Source organism: Rattus norvegicus, chromosome 20 (genome assembly GCF_021556685.1).
Source record: "Rattus norvegicus strain SHRSP/BbbUtx chromosome 20, alternate assembly SHRSP_T2T, whole genome shotgun sequence".
Classification (NCBI taxonomy): domain Eukaryota; kingdom Metazoa; phylum Chordata; class Mammalia; order Rodentia; family Muridae; genus Rattus; species Rattus norvegicus.
The window spans coordinates 36,981,978-37,000,582 of record NC_141553.1 but is presented as its reverse complement, the minus strand read 5'-3'; the positions used below and the strand labels follow the sequence as shown (position 1 = coordinate 37,000,582).

Below are 18,605 nucleotides of genomic sequence, written 5' to 3'. Positions count from 1 at the left end.
ATATAAGAAAATACTGAATAGGGAAGATTTTTTTTAAAAAGACATTTGAAGTTACTGCATACTGAAAACAGTATGGTAGGGTGTAGTTTGGTATTGATTTTGTTTTGTTTGTTTGTTTCTTTTGAGATAAGTTCTTATGTAGCTCAGGCTAGCTTCCCATTCTAGTCATAATGTCTCTGAAATCCTGATCCCCTTGCTTCTACCTCCCAAATACTGAGATTACAGTTGTAGACTGACATGCATTTTTGTTTTGTTTTATTTTGGGTATAGGGAGTGCCATTCTGTAGCCCAGGCTAGCCAGGAACTCAGGTATCCTCCAGACTCAGCCTCCTCACTGCTATGATAATAGGCCTGAGATAGCTTAGATGGTAAAAGTACTTGCTGTGTAAGATTCGACACCAGGATCCATGTAAAGGAGGAAGAATAAAACCAACGTGTAGTGGTTAGAAAAACGTCTCCATGTTTGAATTCCTGGTACCCAGTTGGTGGAATCATTTGGAAAGGGTAAGAAGGTGCACCTTTGCTGGAGGTGTGTTACTTGAGGGCAGATTTGGGGGTTTCAAAAGACTCATGCCATTCCCACCCCAAGCCCCTTCTTCTTTCTGCCTTGCACTTGTGGGTGGAGCTCTCAGACATTGCTCCGATACCACACCTGCCTTCCTGTTATTATATTCTCAACCACAATGACCATGGACACTAACCCCCTGGAACCATGAACCTCAAATTAAATGTGTTCTACAAGTTGTGTTGATCCTGGTCCTGATGCTTGTTCACAGCAATTAGAAAAGTCACTAGGACCAAACACCTCAGAGTTGTCCTCTGACCTCCACGTGGGAAATATGATGTATACCCCTACATGCAGAATGCACACAATAAAATAATAAATAATGTGTAATGCAGAAGATGACCAGTATAATTCTAACCCTCTGAAACCCATAAGCATGATTAAATACTTTCTTTTGTAAGTTGCCTTGATCGTGGTGCCTTTTCCATAGCAATAGAAAGATCAAGACAGAAGTTGATACCATGACTGGGTCAGTGCTATGGCAGGCTTGACTATGCGGTTTGTTGGGGAAAAGTGAAAGACCCAGGAAACAATTGAACTCTTTAAGTGGGGTTTAATGGGCCATCCTAGTGGGGCCTTGTGGTGGAAGACAATAGTAGAATGTGGGCTGATATTTTGATTAAGAATGTGGCTGCTCTTTGCCCTTATCATAAGAATCTGCCAGAGGCTAAGTGGAAAAGTTCTGGAATAATTTTGTTAGCAGAGATTTCAAGACAGCCTAGTATTGACTGCGTCATGTTGTTGTTATGCAGACCTACAACGGAAAAGATCAAGCAGAGTAAAAAAAATAATAATAATAATAATAAAATGTACAATTTGGGGATAAAAGGAGGACTGAGAAATGTTATGGAGAAGGTTAATAAAAGGACTGATGCTGATAGGAACAGAGGAAGTAGTACTCTTGGTACTGGGCCCCACAGAACTAATCATGCAACTCCTGAAATTAAAAGGCCTTAGGAACCATTTGTTCCTGAAGAGCAACCATGAAGGAAAGTCTATGCAAATGTAATTCAAGGGGAAGGGCCAGGTTCCATCCCAAGCAAGTGTAGACATTAGCAGCATCAGCCATGCAGTTTAGGGTCATGGAGGGTACAGGAGCGAAGGGGTTATGGAATATTCCTCTATGGCTTAGGAAAGCTGATGAGGCCAGTCATTTGTCAAGAAAGTCTCTGTAGCGAGGCCTAGAGGCTATTGAACGGAGCTGTGAAAGTGAAGCATAGATTGCCTTGGAGACTCCAAGATGTTAAAGATGCCAGAGCCCTGAGATTCTGCTGAGGAGAGCCACAAAGAGGGAGGGAAATCAGTACAAGAGAGAGACATGTGTTGCAGTCAACAAAGCGGGAAGGCATGGGTGGTCTGAAGAGCCATGTTAGCCCTTCACACTTCAGTACAAAACTACAGGACTTGGAGTTTGTCCTGCTAGGCTTCCATCTTGCTTTGGTCTACTATTTCCTCACCATGTCCCCATTCCTGTCTAGAATGGTAGTATATGTTCTGTGCCAATATATCTTGGAAGTACGCAATTTGACTTTTGATTTTTCAAGGTGTCAGAAGTAAGACATTGCCTCAAGTCTCAGAAAATACTTAGGACTTTTATGCAGTGTTGAGACTGTACAAAAAAAAGGGGGGGAACTTTTGAAGTTGGAGTACATACATTTTGCATTATGTTACAGCCACAAGCCTATGGGGGCTAGGGAGTAGAATGTGATATTTGGATGGATATGTCCTCCATAGGCTCATATATTTAAATATTTGATCTCTAGTTGGTGGAATTGTTTTGGAAGGATTAGGAGGTGTGGCCTTGTTGAAGGAGGTGTGTCACTAGGGGTAGGCTTTGAGGTTGCAAAAGTCCACACCCGGCTCTCGTCATCTAGCTTGCAGATAATATCTAAGTTCTTGGCTACAGTTTCAGCACCATGCCTGCTTTCCTGCTGCTATGTTTTCTACCATGATGGTCACGGACTCATCCTCTGAAAGCATAAGCAAACTCCCAATTAAATGCTTTATTTTCTGAGTTGCCTTGGTTATGGTATCTTTTTCACATTCACAGAATGATAACTCAGACACTAGCAAGAGACCTGCATTATTTTACAAAAAGGACAATGGCATCGGCTAGAGGAGGAACGAAAGGCACCAAATGAAAGGATCTTATAACTATTGGTAAAAATATCGTTGCCCAGTACTACTGTCCATAGCCTACCTCCTTCATTTGCATCTATTCCAAACACAAAAATAAAGCATGGGCTAACAAGATGGCTTGGTGAGTAAAGGGGCTTGCCAATCCCCAGGACTCTCGTGGTGAAGAAAATAAACTAACTCCGTTCAGTTGGCCTCAGACCTGCATGTGTACACTGGCACATGCACATGCACACGACAACCTTACTCATACACAAATATGTAGGGAAATAAATTTAATTTTAAAATGAAAATCTTAAAACAGAGAGAGAGAGAGAGAGAGAGAGAGAGAGAGAGAGAGAGAGAGAGAGAAACAGTAAATAATAAGGGAAAATGGGTTCACTTAACATTTTGGGCAGGGCCAAGGAAAGAAAAGACTTCATTTCTTATCACCATGCCATGACAGCTTAACAGTTTTTAAAAAAAATAGTGAGGAAGGCCAGATGATATATGTACAGCTAGCTGTGAAACAGATTAATTTTTTCTGGGAAAAAAGCAACTTGGGTGTCTGGTTGTGTGCATCATCTCCACTTATCATTATCATCAACAACAACATTATCATTATCATCTTCATTATCATCATCATCATTAGAATCTAGGCCTGAGCAAAAATGCCCCTTATTTTTGAGACAGGGTTTCATGTTTCCCACATTGACCTCAAACTCGTTACACAGTCAAGAATGTCGTGAGCTGGATCCTCTGATTCTGTCTTTGCCTGTTGAGTGCTGGGATTACAAACATGTCCCACTGTGCCTAGTTTGTATGATGATCAAACACTGGGCCATATATAGTCAAGACTTCTACCCATGGAGCGATATATCCAGTCCCCCTCCCCAGTTTCCCCATTTTGAAAGGGAAAGGAGCCTTGGGAATTTATGGAATGGAGTCTATAAGATCCATATGTGGAGAGATGGCTCAGTGGTTAGGAGTTTGTACTGCTCTTGAAGAGGACCTGGGCTTGTTTTCCAGTATCCACACAGCAGCTCATAACTGTCTTTAACCCCAGTTCCAGAAGATCTGATATCTTCCCCTAGCTTCCACGAGCAAACCTGGCAAATTTGTGGTACACACACATACATGCAGTCAAACATTCACAAAAATAAAAATCAGCTGTTTGAAAAGAACCACATCTGTTCCAAACTTGGCAAATTTCTTCGTCCCTCAGCCCATTGCTTTGCTATTTTTTTTCTGTTCGTATTTTAGCAGAGCCTCACAATGTAGCCTCGACTATTTGTGAGCTTACTACACAGCCCAGGCCGCCCTCTAAGTCAAAGCAACCCTCCTCTGGGTTCCAGTGCGGGGATGACAGACATGAACCACCACACCCAAGTACAGTTCCTTTACTAGGTATAGGGCCAAAGTGTTTTGATCAACTTTAAGCTCTAACTCCTGCATGCCTGTTAATAACAGTTAAAAGAGGGGATACAAATGTCTGTGGAATATCTCCTCTGTCTGCCAGGGCTTCAGCTATTTCTCCTCGCCCAGGATCGATGTTTCTGGATGGTTTCACGTGTGAGGGCTGGTTTCGTTGCGTTAGCTTGAGGCACTATTTCCCATTTGTCTTTATTTGGAAGTTAAGCATCACTAAAAGGTGTGTGAGGATGCCAGCTTGACAGAAGGCTAGATCAAAATAAATAAATAATTTATAATAATAATAATAACAACAATAACAATAATTTGTATCACCCAAGTAAGAGCTTAGGTTGTTGGCCTCTCCAGTTCTGCGTCATTCAGAGCTAACGTGAGCCACAGAAATAGTTTTCAGAAGAATTTTTAGAACACAGAAAAGAAAGTGTAAAGGGAAGTTGGTGCGGGAATGGGACAGCGCTGCACCTCTAGCACTTTCTGCTGACTCACAGCGTCAGAGCTGGGTGGGGCCACAGCTGGGACCTCGGTGTTGCAGCTCCAGCCGCTCCAGCCGAGGTCATGATTCGCTTTCTCTGACTTCTGGGCCAAGTGCAGCGTCTGTCCCGTCCCGTCCCCGTCCCCCCCCCCCCCCCACCTCCTAGACATGTGGGACACTAGTTTCTCTTGCACAGTGTCTCTATCCTAAGCTTTAGAAGCCTGGAGGCAGACAGGCAGGAGTTCTGGTCCCTCATTGCGGTTTCCAGCCAAGCTTCAAAGACTCTGGTTCTTCCTTGAACTTCCCATTTGATGCTCACACGCCCCTCCCTTGCAAATGTCAGACTCCAGCACGGGGCAGAAAATTCAGCCCCAGCTTGGCTGCTGCTGCTTGGGGCGTTGAGGGTGCTAGGAATGGAACCTAGGGCCTTGACCTTTTGGGCAATGACTCTAGGGCTGAGCTTTTCGTTGTTTTTGTTTTTTTTTAAACACTGTATATTCCAGGCTGATGTCAAGTTTTCTGCCTTCCTGACTTCACCTCCCGATTAGACGTAAACTAGTTATTCTATAAACTCAAATCCCCACAGTAAATCTTTTCTTTTATATGCCCATATTTTGCACAAATTCTGCGACTCTCATCCCAGAATGAGAAGAGTCTGATTGCCAGACATTCAGCTTTCCTCTTACAGAGAGCCCTTTTAACAGCGTCAGCAAAGGTGGGCCAGGCATCTTGGCTGACCCGTAGAGGGTGTGGAAGAGTTGAGACAGGGGGATCGGGAGTTTAGACCACTCTGAACTAGATAAGACCCTGTCACAAAGAGCGGTGAGGTGTGGGCAGATACAGTGTAGCACAACTTTAATCCCAGGGAGCAGGCCAATTTCTGCGACTTAGAGGCCGGCTTGCCATTTATCATGTCCAAGGCCAGCCAGGGCTACACGATGAGACTATTTCAAAAAAACAAAAAAACAAAGAGAAAGAAATCAGGGACTAACGAGACAAGGTCCTGGCCTTCAAATATCTGACAAATTAATAAAAGACACACTGTTCTTAAGGATTCTTGATTTAAATTATGTCATCTTGCCAACTGTCAGTATGTTCTTGTGGTAATTTGAAAGCACATCTCTTAGCTGAAGATGTGTTGTTTGGACAGCAAGTGATTCCCCCGACTCCCCGTTACTCACACACCCTTACGCCCAGCCCAGCACCCAGCATACGTCTAAAAACCTTTGCAAATATAATCATCACCCGAGGTTAGTTTGTCATTATATGTTTTGTTCTTTAAAGATAAAGTTCAGGAAAATAACATCAACTCATTTTAGGAAATGAGTCATTAGATTTCCAAGAACTGACAGGTACCATACAGGATATACCCCTGAGCCTGTTCTAGAAAGGGAAAGCTTGAGAGTCATCAAGGATCTGACTGAAAATTCAGCTTCAAGCTAAGGTCGGGCAACACAGATGGCTTGGCACGAACAGGACAATGGTTCCACAGTATGGCAAGTGCTTCACCAGTGAAAACAGATCCCAGCATCTGGAGTGACGGCAGAGACTGCCATGTGTGTTTGGACAACACTCATCAGACATACACGCCACAGTGGTTATATCACACACACCCCCAAAACCCCACATCAGTGCCCATCTGTCTTATATGATAGTTTTGCACCCTGTCTGGGTAATTGTCATTTTTAGCACCTGCAAGAAAATCCCAGACCTTCTCTGTACAATTCATATATACACCTGCTGAACTTGAATTTAATTAACGTTTGGAATGCATCCACTTCAATACAGTTTTAATCTTTGCCACCAAATTAAAGCCGATCGATAGACCTATTCAAAATTTCTACCTGGACAGAGCAAAATTTACAGACTACAGATGATTAGAAGTGACAATAAGAGCGAAAAGCACCGCACATTTTTTGATCTTCAGCATAGAAACAAAATCAATATTTACCCCACACACACACACACTGACACGCACATTTTTTTCTTCTCTTCAAGCACAACATGTTCCTCTGGGGAAATTGTGTATTTCTATTTCTGGTTATAACCATCAGGCCCTTGAGGTTTATTCAAGTAGCTGCACATTCTCTGCCAATATTGTTTCTCCATGTGCTTAATCACCAGTCATGAATCCTGATGCTTCTGCTGATTTCTTCCAGTGGGTTCTATGTCCCAAGACTCTGGTGTGCTAACTCTAGCAACTGAGAGTGACAGAAGACCTCCACATTATTTTGGGATGCATCAGGCAAGCTAGCAGACCAATAGAGGCAGAGCAGCAGGAGTGGGGAGAAAGAGGAAGAAGAGGAGGGAGACAGCATCCAGAGTCATATTGGGACTTAAGTCCAGGAAAGAGAAAGCCAAGTATTAAGTCTTCGATTTCTAGTTACTCAAAGGCTTGAGACTCCTGCCTTTTCTGCATTGTGGATGTCAGTACATATCGCAAACAGACAGTAATACTAATGTATCTAAACCATTTGTCTCTTTTTATAAACTTAAAAAATTTTCTTGTAAGCTTCAGGGAATCGACTTGACTCCACTTCTGACAGGATGAAGGACTCCAGATAAGTACTGTCAATCAATAACCTTTTCCCCATTTGCCACTTCTTTCTATTTTGGAGGGTGGAATGTCTCTCAGTCTCTGTGGTCTTTGAACCCCCATAATTTTCGGGCCCAAAGGTTTCAAATGTGCACTCAAGATAAAAATTTTCTCCTAACCTCCTGAACTTTGCCTCCTCTCCCTCTCCTCTATCCCAGCAGATCTCAGACGCACTGCAGAACACTGCATCAGTTTGCCCGCTCCACATGCTCCCTCTAATTCTGCATCCCGGCAAACTTCAAAGAGGCCTGCTCCTCCCTAGCCATGGCCTCACAAACCAGAGTTTCCTGCAGAGTCAGGTCAGTCAACGACCAGCCTGCTCTTCCAGGCCCTGGCCAGCATTACAGCTCCCCCCAACAAAGATGCTCCAAAGTCAGCAGGAAGTAGCCACAGAGAAGATGGCATCGTCCCACATTACTTATTTATTATCCATAAAAAGGCTGGGATGTTAGGTCCCAAACCTATAACCAATAATTGAGGTGCGTATTTAACGTATCAAAGTGTACAGTGGTCACCAGGATCTCCAAGTTGCTCTTTCCTATAAAATCCAACTATTTTGGTTACCAGCCCCTTTGTGCCTTTGGGCCTCCTGGCTGCTGCACCTGATCCCCTCTGTCCCCTCTCCTTCTCCTCTTCCCTTCAACACTCACGTCCACTCTGGCGTCTCCTAGATGCCCCTGACTCTGGCTATTCTCTCCCACATATATAAAATAGACTTTCTCCTCCACCATACCTAAGAGCAATCATGTTTCTTTCCTCTTTATTTCTTTTTAATTCATTCAGACATAAAATGAATTGTTTCCATTTAAAGGGAGACCAAGTCGAAATAGTCTATCCTGAGTTCCTTAGTGTGTCAGTTACTGCTCCTTACAGGGGCAAACACACAACAGAAGCAACTTAAAGAGTTCAAAGAAGATGGCTGGACAGTTCAAATTTCCACAATGGCCAGAGTTTGTGGCTGCTGCTATCATACCATGCTGGATCATAAAGCAGAACCCTTGAGCTCAGGAACAGAAGTGGATGTCACCTTCAACAGGGATCCCAGAGAACTACTCCTGCCTCCTAAACCAAACTTCCACAGACTCTCTAAGCAACACAAGTCGGGAACCTAGTGTTTAAACCCTGACCGATCTATACACAACCAATCTTCTGGATAGGGGAAAAAGTATTCATGGTTTTAACCCCAAATCATTTGTGGGTCCCAAGCTTTCATTGTGACTCAAAGGCCCGAGTCTATTGCTTTTTCTACAATGTTGATTTCAATATGGATTGCAAACAGTGGCAACACTAACAGTCTAAATCTTTTGTCTTGTTTGTAAACGTAAAAAGAAAATTCTTGCAAGCTTCAGGGAATGAACTTGAATCTATTTCTCAGTGGTCAAAGGGACACCAGATAAGTACTGTCGATCAACAACTGGTTCCCTACTTGCCAGTTTCTTGTATTCCTAAACCAATGAGCAGGCAAAGGGATAATTCTATCCAAACTCTAACAGTTGCACTCACATTTGATTTAGCTGAATCTTGCTTTGTTCTTCTATAAAATACAAGCAATACTTGAGCGTTCCTGAGATGAGAAGATTAGCTCAGTGACAGTAATAAGAGTGTTGATATATACGATAGGCTAATAGAGGAAAGGCTTGCAGAGCAAGGCTCCTGTGTGCATCATATCCTGTCCCTGAGAATGCTGTCATTTGCATTTCAGCTAAAGGCAGTTAGTTATTCAAATGCAGTGACTCGCAGAACTGGCCACAGGTTAGAGTAAGTCAGCGTTTTTCTTGAAAACTAGGTCACACGTTCTAGAACACTTTTACTAGGCTTGGGAGCCCCAGAGCGGGATCTGCCTCTACCTGCCTGGTTCTAGAAAGTTCTTGTCGTGATGACAAGATAATTATCTCCGTTTTTCTATTGTTTCCCCAGCTGATCTTAGCAGTGGAAGAAAATATCTATTGTTACTTCTCTTCCCATAGAGGCTGTGGTTCGACATTGTAAAAATACGCGACTCGTAATTTCGGCAGTACCCTGAAACTCTTGGACTAAGAGAGTTAGATCAGGAACTTTCAGTTTAAATTTGTAATTTGGGCTTCAGTAGTCATTATGAAACTCAAGTCATGGCTGAAAGAAATTCTCTAGAATCTGTGGAACACGGGTCTGTCTCTGACATGAATAAAAGGTCCATCTCTAATGAAACACAGATCCATGCCTTATTATTTTTCCCCCCACAAGTGAAAAAGCACTTTAAGCCTGCCTCCTTTCTTTCCTTTACTCTCAGACCTGTAAAACCCAACACATCTGACTGGCCTCTCAACCGTAATTGTCCAAGCAGCTGTGAGATACATATTCAATTTTTTTTGAAGTTGAAAATGTCTTCAGAAAATAACTGAGTTAATTTCTGGGTTGGTTTTTCTTTTCTCATTTCTTTTTGTAAAAATTGTGCTTCTACGTGCCACGACATTAAGTCTCAAAGGCAAATCACACCTTTATAGTGCTTACGTTGTAGTTGTACATAGTGGCACATGCCCGTAATCCCAGTACTTGGAAAGCTGGAGCAGGAGTTTCCCATCCAATCAGGGATCCCCAGCAAGACCCTTTCCCACACAAACCAAAATGAAGAAGGTGTGTGTGTTGTTCAGACCTTTCCAGGTTTCTTTTTACCCATCACCAGGGATCTAAGGTAGTAAAACCATTCTACATAGAACAGTCTGCCCACTTACAGCCTTTGTTCCTCACTGCTCCTAATCTGCTGAGCCAGCTCGCAAGCCCAGTAATAGACTCTTGTATTCTAAGAGTTTCTGTCAGCAGACCTTGGCCCGTGCTGTTAGGCTGTTCATCCACAAAGGCCTTGTGAAAGAACAGCTACCATGGAACAAGTTACTCTGTGTATCCATTCTCTACTGAACAACGAGACCCACTCTTGGGATATTAATACTATCTTTGGAAATGATAAGCCTTTATATTCTGTAACCTATGTTTATCTTCAACATCAATATGGAATACACAACAGTAAATGTGTCTAGAGCTCAGTCTCCTTCTCCTCTCTCTGTCTCTCTTTGTCTCTGTCTCTTTCTGTGTGTGTGTCTTTCTCTCACTCCCTCTCCCTCTCTCTCTGTCTGTCTCTGTCTTTCTGTCTCTCTGTCTCTCTGTTTGTCTGTCTGTCTCTCTTTCTTGCTCTCTCTCTCTCTCTCTCATAGTCTTATATGGGAACATCATAAATATTTCTGGAAAGCTATACTGGGTGTAGCGGGAACCTGGCATCTGCTCAGGTTTTTACAAAAACACACGAATTACCTTGATGATCCGATGGATCAAGAAAACCCTGTTTGTTGGGTATTTCAAACAAGGGCTTTAACAAAATGAGTTCAGTTCTCTGACAACAGCCTGTGAATCACTGATAGAAAAGCATGAGAACCCAGTCAGCAACTTAATTATATATCATTACCCAGGACAATGGCAACATTTTAGGTATGAATTAAACCTTTCGTGGTGGCATCTTGCATCATTCCATGATGTCCATAGAGCCAGTGATTCTAAAAATCTATAGACAAAGTCCATTTAAGAGTGGTTGCAACCTTTCTTTGTATTCATTTTGCAAAATAGTCAGAGGAAAAAAGAACTTTCTGTTCTAAAGGTAGAAAAGCAGCCCTGATGACAGGGAGGAGGTAACAGTCGCATCAGAAGGACTGGAACACACCACAAGAAATGGGTCAGAACAGTGTGGTTAAAACCTGGGTCAGACCCTGGAAACTATTTGCTCTGACCTGGCCCGACTGTGGGTAGGACTGAAGCTGGGTCTTTTTCTAAGCTAAGACCAAATTACTTCCTGCACTCAGGACCCCAGTTACTCACTGCCCACAGAGGATTTGTGTTCTGATGTTGTGAGGAGGGAAACATCTCATCCCTACAAGTACTGGTACCAACATCCCTTCCCTTAATTCAACAGCAAAGTTCAATATGCAATGGAAATAAACTAAGGTTAGAGAAAACCACAGGAGAGTCATGTAGGTAGACAGCTATCTAGCCGCAGGGTCTTGAATGCTCTAATCTTTTTTAAAGAAACATCCAATCTAAACTCCTAAGGGTCACCTTCCCTAACCAGACTTGGTCCCCACTAACATTGATTAGTTTGACCCAAATCATTTCTTTATTTCAAGTTTGTTTTAAAAGTCAAATTTCTAGCAAAAAGTATTGGCTTCTAATTTCTGGCTTCAGCTTTGAGGCATCAGACAGCCCTTACGTGGGCATTTCTTAAGAACACCAACCCAGGTATTGAGTGGAGTCCCTGGAAGATGTGGCCGGGACACCAGCCAGTGTCTTTCAAAAGCCAGGCCTGCTTAGAGAGTTGGTGTTGTCTAGCAAGCCCCACAAATCTGTAAAGACTTAAATATAAAAGAGTTCATAAGCCATTTTAAGTGGACTTTTTGTGATTTTTGCTTCATGGTGTTTCTTGGGAAATAGGTTTATAGTGTGTCCTATAAGCCCATTTCTGCTTTCTCACAGTGGTTAGAAATAGAGTTCTCACCACAGGTTAACACTTTCTTCTGGTCACTTCCATGTGTAGAAAAGAACCACATACTATTACATTTGGGGGGGGACACGTATGTTTGGTGATTTTCTTCTTCTTTAGGTCATTTTTTTTTTCGGAGCTGGGGACCGAACCCAGGACCTTGCGCTTGCTAGGCAAGCTCTCTACCACTGAGCTAAATCCCCAACCCTGTTTTTTTGTTTTTTGTTTTTGTTCTTGTTTTTGTTTTTGTTTTGTTTTTTAATGTGTGTGTTTGGGCTTTGAGTTTTGTGTGTGTAGCCCCAAGTCCAAGGTTGCTTGGAACTCTCTGTATAAATCAGACTGGCCTTGAACTCACAGATATCTGCCTGGCTTCTCTCTCCCAAGTGCTGTAAATTCTCTTTCTTTTTTGAGACAAAGCCTTAACAGGAAGTTTAGGCTGGTTGTTTTAGGTATACTTTTCTGTGATCTTATGTGTATGTGTGTGTTTGTATGAATATATGCCACATGTATGGTTACCTGAGGAGGCCAGAAGGGGGTGTCAGATGACCTAAAGCTGGACTTACAGGCAGTTGAGAGCCATCTGACATGGAAACTGAATTTGCATCCTCTAGAAGAGCAGCAAGCACTTTTTTTGTTTGTTTGTTTGTTTGTTTGTTTGTTTGACTGTCCTAATTTTACTAATATTACGTGTATTAGCGGTAACGGTGAAGCTGAAAAGTATCGCGCCTTCTCCAGGCTGCACGGCGAGATCCACCAATAGTGTGGTGGAACTTGTGGCCCTTTCCAAGGCCACGGCTTTTGCAGCCAGCATATGTCAGCCCACGCAATCTCCCTGTGCTTGTGGACTGGTTTGGTGATTCATTGGTGTCAGGATTTCTTCTGATAGCTTTATGGAATGGAGCAATGAGGATAAACTCGAAAAATTTATATGTGGAATCTTCACCAATCCCGTAGGAATTCAGGACTCTCAAAGCCCCACAATGGTGCCCAGCTCTCTGCTCAGCAACAAACTGAAGGCTTCGGGCAAATTTCAGCTGGTTAACACCATGGTGGACAGGCTTGCCATGTTGCACCCTTAGGAACTGGGCGCTTGTGACCTCCATGGCAGACACAAATCCTGTAAATGACATAACCTTGCTTAGCCTTGTATCCCAGCCTTCTCGCTGTATTAGGCCCGGTGGGAAGCCCCGTGCAGCGCAAAGAGCTGGCGGTATTGCCAGCAGCGGACCCTTAGAAGAAAGCACATCACGTCAGACTGCTTCTTCCTCCACAGCTCCTGGATTTATTTGTATGCACCCATCTTGGCTCACCTGATGGCTGCCACTAGAGGAAAGGCAGCAGCAAGCACTCTTAACCACTGATCCGTCTCTCCATTCTTCAGGGCTCACCTTCAACCTCTGTCTCCTGAGTACAGAGCCCATGTCATTATGCCTAGCATAGATGTTTTTGGTTGATGTTATTGCTCTTATTGTGTGGATGTTAAATAAAGAACTCTTCTCATTAGAGACCTCCTTTTCTCCCCAGAACCACCCAGGAAATCCCCTTGCAGTTGAAGAAAGGTCTCTACGAAGAAATACAAAGTATTAAGACTGTTCCCACACTCTTATCTGTCACCCATGCTGAGGTTACATTAATTATGCTCCCTCTGGATCAGGGATAAACAAATCATTATGAGGTAGAACTTCCTCTACTCAGACAAGAGGAAAATCTACCCAAATTAACCCAAAGATGGGACTGTCCTCCACCTCCAGGATGGGACTCTCCTCCAACTTCAGACTGGAACTGTCCTCCACCTTCAAGATGGGACTATTTTCCACCTCCAGTCTTACATTTATGTCATTAATGTGGAGTTGAAAGTCTTTTTGTCTACATGGGCTGTTACTGGACTTGGTAGAGAACCAATTCATGGCCTTTGTTTTCACTGTCATATTGTGATTGGCAGGAGACGGAAACTGTGGAACACATCTTCTGTTCTCCTCGACCGTGGAGACAAAGTGCTGCTTTCTCTCTTCCAGCTGAAACGCCACTGTTATTTTAGCCTTTTCTCCCAGGACAGTTTCTCAACTGTAATTATCCTTATTGTGCTTCTCCGGGTACCTCCCAACCCTTCCTTTTGGAACAGTGGTTCTCATGACTAACATAGGCTCCCGTGTCTGGTGTCTGTCTCTGCTCTGCAGGTTTCTTACACTGAGGAAAATCAATTCTTTTTTAAAAAAAAAAACAATTAGTAAGTACTTTCTTGTATAGTTTAACTTCAGACATTCAACTTTTTAGTCATTCTTCCAAAGTAAACAACTACGACATCTGTAAGAATTCCTGGACAAATAAACGTTCTTGTGTTTAAATGCATCTATATTCTTATTGTTTCCCATCTCATTCAACTTTTCTAAATTTCCCTTATCAGGCCCCAGAGTGGACAAAGCTCTGTAACTGTAACAAAAGCCGTAAGCACACTGGAGAGAGGGAAGAGTTACAGCTCGGAAGATCACTCTTGTCTTCTAATTGTTCTATTTACCTTTTATACTTAAATCGTGATTTTTATTGCCATGATACTACATTATTAGCTCATGTGTACTTAGTCACATATAGAGAGTTTGAGTTCTGGAATATACAGTTTTTGTTTCTTAACCTTGAAATATCATATTGGTTATTATGTCTTAACTAGATGTGTCTACAAATTTATGTTCACCTTGGCTCTCTCTCTGTTTCTGTCTCTCTCTCTGTCTCTGTGTCTCTGTGTCTGTGTCTGTCTCTCTGTCTCTCTCTGTCTCTGTGTCTCTGTGTCTGTCTCTCTCTCTGTGTCTCTCTGTCTCTCTGTCTCTCTGTCTCTGTCTCTGTCTCTCTCTCTCTCTCTCTCTCTCTCTCTCTCTCTCTCTTTCTCTGTGTGTGTGTGTGTGTGTGTTTGGGAAGGGATTGTGGGTGGGGTAGGGTTTGTTAGCCTAGCTGGTTTTCACAAAGTTTGACGTGCTCCATAGCTCAGGCTGGCCTCAACTTGTGACTTTGCCTGCTTTCCTTGAGTTCTGGCATCACAGGCTTTGCCACCACACCCAACTCTGTGTCTTTAACTTGTATGTTACATTTGTTACTCTAATCCATTCATCCTTGAAAACTGTTTCCACCTACATACTGACTTACTATGAGAAAGAGAACTGAGAAGAAATAGGAGCAATTAGAAAAGAAGAAAATTTCTGGGAAAGTAAAGTTTAGAATCCAGCCAATGGTGAAAAGTGTTTAATGAGATGCTATAAAAATAATATGTGTTTATAATTTTATGTGCTTCGAAGACTATGAAAACACAAACAGTAATAGACCAAAGCCATCCTGAGCCAGTGTTTTGTTTATAACACTTTAAATAGCACTGTGACTTTTCATTATTGACCACCGTGCCTTGAAAAAGTCAAATGTAGTCAGCCGCAGTGGTCCACACCTGGAATCCCAGAACTCTGGAGCCTGATACAGGAGGTGGAATATTGTGGAGTGTTCAAGGCTAGCTCAGACAATAGAGTGAAAAACTGTCTCAGAAAGAGAGGGGAGGAGGGAGAGAAAAGAGAAGAAAAGAGAGAGAGAGACAGAGAGACAGAGACGACAGAGAGACAGAGACACACAGAGAAAGAGAGAGAGAGAGAGAGAGAGAGAGAGCGCTTACATCCTTACTTTAGAGGCTGAACGTGGAGAATCCATAAGTTCAAAGACAGCTTGAGTCACTCAGTAAGAGCCTGTCTAAAATGAAAAATGCAAATTCTTACCGGAGTATTTTTTTCCTATTTATTCATCCAGTTTCAGTCATTCAGGAAAAGAATTTGTCCTACTATGCGATGCTATTAAAAGCCATTGTCGTTCACTGTTTACTGTTCCACTTTAAATGGTTGAAGTTAATAAAATTCCATAATAAATATGAATCCCACTTAACTCGAATGCTCTTGCAGAGCAGTTCTCTCAGCTGAATCTATGAAAGATTGCCTGCATTGCTTCTTGAAATAACAACTCTTTGAAAATGCTGAAATTGTAATTTTACGTGGAGATGTGTGGAATGTATATTAAATGTCCACCACACATGGATAGTGTCTATGTGGCCACTGTCTGCTCCAAAACATATGCGTGTGTTTGTGTGTGTGCCTCTGTGTGTATGCATATGGGTATGTATGCTTGTACAGAGAAGCTCACATTTCTACCTCATTTAGTAGAAATTAAAAGACTTCCTACATTCAAGGAAATGCTAAAGAAAGACTGTTCTTTAGTGCAGGGGAAGCTCAGAGGGAGATCACAAGCCTGACTCTAGAGTTCTGTCTCAGCTGCGACCATTCCTGTAAATGGAACGTCTCCTCCTCTAGACTGAGGCTGGGAAGCAATCTTACACTGCTCCTTTTAAAAGACAAACTGAAAGAACAAAACCACATGATCATTTCATTAGACGCTGAGAAAGCATTTGACAAAATTCAACACCCCTTCATGATAAAAGTCCTGGAAAGAATAGGAATTCAAGGCCCATACCTGGACATAGTAAAAGCCATATACAGCAAACCAGTTGCTAACATTAAACTAAATGGAGAGAAACTTGAAGCAATCCCACTAAAATCAGGGACTAGACAAGGCTGCCCACTCTCTCCCTACTTATTCAATATAGTTCTTGAAGTTCTAGCCAGAGCAATCAGACAACAAAAGGAGGTCAAGGGGATACAGATCGGAAAAGAAGAAGTCAAAATATCACTATTTGCAGATGATATGATAGTATATTTAAGTGATCCCAAAAGTTCCACCAGAGAACTACTAAAGCTGATAAACAACTTCAGCAAAGTGGCTGGGTATAAAATTAACTCAAATAAATCAGTTGCCTTCCTCTATACAAAAGAGAAACAAGCCGAGAAAGAAATTAGGGAAACGACACCCTTCATAATAGACCCAAATAATATAAAGTACCTCGGTGTGACTTTAACAAAGCAAGTAAAAGATCTGTACAATAAGAACTTCAAGACAATGAAGGGGGGGGGAGACAATGAAGAAGGAAATTGAAGAAGACCTCAGAAGATGGAAAGATCTTCCATGCTCATGGATTGGCAGGATTAATATAGTAAAAATGGCCATTTTACCAAAAGCAATCTACAGATTCAATGCAATCCCCATCAAAATACCAATCCAATTCTTCAAGGAGTTAGACAGAACAATTTGCAAATTCATCTGGAATAACAAAAAACCCAGGATAGCTAAAGCTATCCTCAACAATAAAAGGACTTCAGGGGGAATCACTATCACTGAACTCAAGCAATATTACAGAGCAATAGTGATAAAACTGCATGGTATTGGTACAGAGACAGACAGATAGACCAATGGAATAGAATTGAAGACCCAGAAATGAACCCGCACACCTATAGCCACTTGATTTTTGACAAAGGAGCCAAAACCATCCAATGGAAAAAAGATAGCATTTTCAGCAAATGGTGCTGGTTCAACTGGAGGGCAACATGTAGAAGAATGCAGATCGATCCATGCTTATCACCCTGTACAAAGCTTAAGTCCAAGTGGATCAAGGACCTCCACATCAAACCAGACACACTCAAACTAATAGAAGAAAAACTAGGGAAGCATCTGGAACACATGGGCACTGGAAAAAATTTCCTAAACAAAACACCAATGGCTTACGCTCTAAGATCAAGAATCGACAAATGGGATCTCATAAAACTGCAAAGCTTCTGTAAGGCAAAGGACACTGTGGTTAGGACAAAACGGCAACCAACAGATTGGGAAAAGATCTTTACCAATCCTACAACAGACAGAGGCCTTATATCCAAAATATACAAAGAACTCAAGAAGTTAGACCGCAGGGAGACAAATAACCCTATTAAAAAATGGGGTTCAGAGCTAAACAAAGAATTCACAGCTGAGGAATGCCGAATGGCTGAGAAACACCTAAAGAAATGTTCAACATCTTTAGTCATAAGGGAAATGCAAATCAAAACAACCCTGAGATTTCACCTCACACCAGTGAGAATGGCTAAGATCAAAAACTCAGGGGACAACAGATGCTGGTGAGGATATGGAGAAAGAGGAACACTCCTCCATTGTTGGTGGGATTGCAAACTGGTACAACCATTCCGGAAATCAGTCTGGAGGATCCTCAGAAAATTGGACATTGAACTGCCTGAGGATCCAGCTATACCTCTCTTGGGCATATACCCAAAAGATGCCCCAACATATAAAAAAGACACGTGCTCCACTATGTTCATAGCAGCCTTATTTATAATAGCCAGAAGCTGGAAAGAACCCAGATGCCCTTCAACAGAGGAATGGATACAGAAAATGTGGTACATCTACACAATGGAATATTACTCAGCTATCAAAAACAACGACTTTATGAAATTCGTAGGCAAATGGTTGGAACTGGAAAACATCATCCTGAGTGAGCTAACCCAATCACAGAAAGACATACATGGTATGCACTCATTGATAAGTGGCTATTAGCCCAAATGCTTGAATTACCCTAGATGCCTAGAACAAATGAAACTCAAGACGAATGATCAAAATGTGAATGCTTCACTCCTTCTTTAAAAGGGGAACAAGAATACCCTTGGCAGGGAAGAGAGAGGCAAAGATTAAAACAGACACAGAAGGAACACCATTCAGAGCCTGCCCCACATGTGGCCCATACATATACAGCCACCCAATTAGACAAGATGGATGAAGCAAAGAAGTGCAGACCGACAGGAGCCAGATGTAGATCGCTCCTGAGAGACACAGCCAGAATACAGCAAGTACAGAGGCGAATACCAGCAGCAAACCACTGAACTGAGAATAGGACCCCCGTTGAAGGAATCAGAGAAAGAACTGGAAGAGCTTGAAGGGGCTCGAGACCCCATATGTACAACAATGCCAAGCAACCAGAGCTTCCAGGGACTAAGCCACTACCTAAAGACTATACATGGACTGACCC

The 18,605-nt window shown here is 42.4% G+C and overlaps 1 long non-coding RNA gene and 1 pseudogene across 1 annotated transcript in view; one reads left to right on the top strand and one right to left on the bottom strand.

Moving 5' to 3' along the window:
- The window catches only part of LOC108349074 (uncharacterized), a 46,908-nt gene that overhangs the window by 12,158 nt on the left and 16,145 nt on the right, over positions 1-18,605 (top strand). The window lies entirely within an intron of this gene.
- Rpl15-ps15 (ribosomal protein L15, pseudogene 15) lies at positions 12,373-13,014 on the bottom strand (annotated as a pseudogene).